This window comes from Triticum aestivum, chromosome 2D (assembly GCF_018294505.1).
Source record: "Triticum aestivum cultivar Chinese Spring chromosome 2D, IWGSC CS RefSeq v2.1, whole genome shotgun sequence".
NCBI classification, from domain to species: domain Eukaryota; kingdom Viridiplantae; phylum Streptophyta; class Magnoliopsida; order Poales; family Poaceae; genus Triticum; species Triticum aestivum.
In genome coordinates, this window is record NC_057799.1 from 74,931,931 (window position 1) to 74,937,329 (window position 5,399).

The following is a 5,399-nucleotide window of genomic DNA, read 5'->3' on the forward strand; positions in this document are numbered from 1 at the left end:
GTGCAAACAGACTCAACATAAGCAGCATCGCCTTCTTCGCACTCCAAGGCTATCTTCCGGTTCCCATGTACCGTAATAGTGCCCTTATGACTCGGCATCTTAAGCTGCAAATAAACATAACAAGGCCTTGCCATGAACTTAGCATAAGCCGGCCGCCCAAACAGAGCACGATAAGGGCTTTTGATCTTAACCACCTCAAAGGTCAAAGTCTCCGATCTGGAATCATGATCATCACCAAATGCCACTTCCAAAGATATCTTACCAACTGGATATGCCGACTTACCAGGCACCACGCCATGAGAAACAGTGTTCGATGGCTTAAGATCTTTGTTAGTCAAACTCATGCGATGAAAAGTGTCGTAGTAAAGAATGTTGATACTGCTACCTCCATCCATGAGCACTTTGGTGAATCTGTACCCTCCAACCTGAGGCGCAACCTGATACGTCTCCAACGTATCTATTATTTTTTATTGTTCCATGCTATTATATTATCTGTTTTGGATGTTTAATGGGCTTTAATATGCTCTTTATATTATTTTTGGGACTAACCTATTAACTGAAGGCCCAGTGCCAGTTTCTGTTTTTTTGCCTATTTCAGTGTTTTGCAGAAAAGGAATATCAAACGGAATCCAAACGGAATGAAACCTTCGCGATAATCTTTCTTGGAACAAACACAATCTAGAAGACTTGGAGTTGAAGTCTGGAACTCGGCGAGGCGGCCACGAGGCAGGAGGGCGCGCCCAGGGGGTAGGCGCGCCCCCACCCTCGTGGGCCCCACGGAGCTCCACCGACGTACTTCTTTCGCCTATATACTCTTATACCCTAAAAACATCAGGGGGAGCCACGAAACCACTTTTCCACCGCCACAACCTTCTGTACCCACGAGATCCCATCTTGGGGCCTTTTCCGGCGATCTGTCAGAGGGGGAATCGATCACGGAGGGCTTCTACATCAACACCATAGCCTCTCCGATGATGTGTGAGTAGTTTACCACAGACCTTCGGGTCCATAGTTATTAGCTAGATGGCTTCTTCTCTCTCTTTGGTTATTAATACAAAGTTCTCCTCGATGTTCTTGGAGATCTATTCGATGTAATACTTTTTGCGGTGTGTTTGCCGAGATCCGATGAATTGTGGATTTATGATCAAGATTATCTATGAATATTATTTGATTCTTCTCTGAATTCTTATATGCATGATTTGATATCTTTGCAAGTCTCTTCGAATTATTAGTTTAGTTTGGCCTACTAGATTGATCTTTCTTGCAATGGGAGAAGTGCTTAGCTTTGGGTTCAATCTTGCGGTGTCCTTTCCCAGTGACAGTAGGGGCAGCAAGGCACGTATTGTATTGTTTCCATCGAGGATAAAAAGATGGGGTTTATATCATATTGCTTGAGTTTATCCCTCTACATCATGTCATCTTGCCTAATGTGTTACTCTGCTCTTATGATCTTAATACTCTAGATGCATGCTGGATAGCGGTCGACGTGTGGAGTAATAGTAGTAGATGCAGAATCGTTTCGGTCTACTTGACACGGACGTGATGCCTATATTCATGATCATGCCTAGATATTCTCATAACTATGCGCTTTTCTATCAATTGCTCGGCAGTAATTTGTTCACCCACCGTAATATATGCTATCATGAGAGAAGCCACTAGTGAAACCTATGGCCCCCGTGTCTATTTCACATCATATAAGTTTCCGATCTACAATTCTAGTTTTCTATTTATTTTATTCTGCAATCTTTACTTTCCAATCTATACAACAAAAATACCAAAAATATTTACTTTACTATCTTTATTAGATCTCACTTTTGCGAGTGACTGTGAAGGGATTGACAACCCCTTTATCGCGTTGGTTGCAAGGTTCTTGATTGTTTGTGCAGGTACTAGGTGACTTGCGTGTTATCTCCTACTGGATTGATACCTTGGTTCTCAAAAACTGAGGAAAATACTTACGCTACTTTGCTGCATCACCCTTTCCTCTTCAAGGAAAAACCAACGCATGCTCAAGAGGTAGCAAGAAGGATTCCTGGCGTCGTTGTCGGGGAGATCTACCCTGAAGTCAAGACACACTACAACAAGAACCCCCCCCCCCCTTTAGCAACGCATCAATGCGTTGTCGTTTGTCCATATAAGCATTGGTAAGGTCTACACCAACGGATTCATATGTGTTGTCGTTGGTGGCGTTGCTAACGTCTTCAACAACACATATAGATCTGTTGGTAACCTGCAAAATAATGCGTTGCAAGGCAACAACAGATTCATACAACGTTTCTATGCGTTGGTGCTTGAGAAATAGAATAACCAGCATATATATTCCATTTATATATGCATGTAGTTCCAATGGCAGTACAAGGTACACCCTTCCTGATACACCCTCTGTTCTTAAATATAAGACACCCTCTATTCTTAAATATAAGACGTTTTGGCAGTTTAAACTGCCAAAACATCCTACATTTAGAACAGAGGTAGTATAACTTTATTAAAAATCGATGGAGTAGAAATGAAACTGATATATTGATTTAATGGAACAATCTGTTACATTACATTGCAAGTATCATCAATTAGGAGTACATCACTTAGAAAAAAATAGAACACAAATTTCTAAACAGTCATATAACTGTCTTCTTTCTCCTCCAAGTACCAAGAATCAGCATATATTCTTCAAAGGATCCAAGTAATCATCTAGTATTGAAATTCTCAACCTACAAAGAAAAATCATAATGCTATTAGCCATAAATTCAAAGTTACCAAGTGTGCAAGAAAAGATCATTGGGGGGCGGGGGCATAAGCTATGTATAACTGATAAATAACTTAATAGGCGTACATATTAGAACACCGATCATGTTTGACCAATCGGATGTGCCTGCACAATGTGAACAAGCATCAACATGCATTCACTACTAACAGTTATCCAAAGCTTATATTATATCAACGATGAGAAGAATTCAGCTAAATGAACAATTATTTGTCAATACATACCCAGTTTTAAGAAACACCACCCATGCGCCTTTACTGCCAATGTGGCATATCATATAATCAATTGAATTTCATCTTTGGTCACTACTCAGCTCCCTAATCATGTACTCCCTCCGTACCAAAATACTTGTCGTGGTTTAAGTTCAAATTTTTGAACTAAAGAAACCACGACAAGTATTCCGGAACGGAGGGGGTATCATTTGTCATGTCATTTAATAACTAAATACCAATATAAATCTATAAAATATGGGACTGGACAAAAGTGAAGACCGGAAAATATAGACATATATGGACCAGTTAGTGTAAAAATTGAAGATATGGAATAAATAAGAGTGCTACGACATGAGAAGATGTGGAAACGGACACCTTAGTGGCCTGAACGAGGGGACGGTATTCAAGGAAGCGACTGGGTTGCCCCACATTCTGCAATGAGGTAGTAAGCCATACATATCCATCTGCCCCTGAAGCTGCACGACATTAAAGCAAGTTAATTCCTTACACAATCCGCCAAAAAAAATAAAGATTTCAACATAATCTCATCTATTTACGCGTCTATTGTCAACAGTTTGAAACCTGACCTGTAATGTAGGACAGTTTCTTGTAAACATCACGGTTATTGCATAAACTAAGAATAAAACATGCGAGACTGGGTATCTCCATTAATATTGTCAGTCTGCTCCACATTGGTCAGCTCTTGTCTCTATATCGACTACAATTCTACAACCCTACTTTTTTAAACTTATCCATGGCTCCCACTTAAATTGTACCTGTTTACACGATGAGGCATCATTCTTGAACACCACGAATTCCAGTTGGATCAAACTAAAAACACAGTACAAATCACATAGTTAGTACCTACCAGAAATCCATACAAGATTGTCAAACAATAATACAATAGCAAAAGTCCATGCTCGGAGTTACATCAGCAAGGGAGTGTGCCACTTCAAGGATATTCATGAACTGATCATATAAAATCTAGTACTCATGTTATACGATGGCATACCTTAGGTGTGGAGCACGGGCGCACAGCGTTGAAATCCTACTTTCCTTTTCTGAAAAATATTTTCTCTGCAATTGGAAGCGAGACACATAAAGCAAACAATTGTAAGGAAAAGGGACCATGGAATCAATAAGGAGCTAGATTTTTCCATGAGTTTTACTGAACACATTAATTATATGTGCATTGAGTAATTTTTGCAGCACAAAAGAGAATCTGATCAAGAGAAAGTTTAGAGAAGAGATAACAAGTAGTTGGCTCGGTTCACAATTTTCAAACATACAGATTATCTTCTATTTATTTTCTTTGGGAATGCAGATCATCTTCTATCTACTGTATTAGTACTAAATAGCAGAAAAATGAGCAGCAGTAGCAATAGCAGTCAGCGACAAAAGCAATAGCAGACAACGGTGGTAGCAAACAATCAGCGTCACGAAGGGTTGTAATATCCATCAGCACGCGCACACATCACGGGCACATGCACGCGAGCCAGGAATCGGAACAGGACCAGGACGGGCACCAAAATAAATACAAAAGGAGCCACATCGCCGCCGAAGGCTTTGCGAGCCGCAAGAACCACCAACACAGGCGGGATCCCATTGGTAATTGAGGAATACGGACGGGGCTCCAGCCCGAGCTCCTCCTACCTCGAACCTGTCTCCACTGCCAGCCAGCACCGAGAGAAGGGAGCAGCACCCTACACCGCAAATTGTTTCAGATCCAACCTGCAATCCTGATTGACCGTCGACACAAGGTAGCCGAGGCGGAGCAGCACCGTCATGCCCAAGCCGGCACCAGCGCATGCTGAGACGCTGGGTGGTGGCCCTCCAAACCAGAGGCGTGGGAGCTGCGCCGGGCGCCGGCAACGCGTGGCGACTACGGTTGCCATAGAGACACGTGCAGGGACGCAGAGGGCGTCGCCACGACGGAATATATGAGGAGAGTACTGGGAGGTTGGGGGGTGCTGGCCTATGACCTACAACGCGAGACGTCGCCGGATCTAGCCAGAATCGGAAGTGGCGGCCGCTGGTCATGGAAGTCGGGAGAGAGAGAGAGAGAGAGAGAGAGGAATCTTGGGAGACAGATGGCGGATAGAAATGTTTTGTTGCGTGATATTTGGGTGGAGGAGGCATCTATGGAGGTACCGGTTAGCTCGAAGTGCGGGAGGTGGGATGTGGCCATGTGGGAGGTGGGACAAACAACACATCTTTTAAAATCGTTGGTACACATCCGTTGGTATAGGGAGGTTTTTGTTGTAGTGACATACCAAGTACCCATCATAAACTCTTCTCCCTCGTATTACATTATTTGCCATTCGCCTCTCGTTTCCTCTCCCCCACTTCTAAAACGATTTTCGAAAACCTTTGCCTTTGCCTTTTCTTCGCCTCTTTTCCGTTCGCCCTTTTCGCTTGCCTCTTGT

The 5,399-nt window shown here is 42.7% G+C and overlaps 1 long non-coding RNA gene across 1 annotated transcript; it reads right to left on the minus strand.

Annotated features, from left to right (window-relative positions):
• Positions 1-3,239: 3,239 nt before the first annotated feature.
• LOC123048791 (uncharacterized) lies at positions 3,240-5,064 on the minus strand. Its single transcript, XR_006423376.1, has 3 exons — positions 3,986-5,064; positions 3,750-3,804; positions 3,240-3,449 (listed from the first exon to the last, which is right to left on the minus strand). It is a non-coding gene; the product is annotated as an uncharacterized lncRNA (long non-coding RNA).
• Between the last annotated feature and the right edge of the window lie 335 nt (positions 5,065-5,399).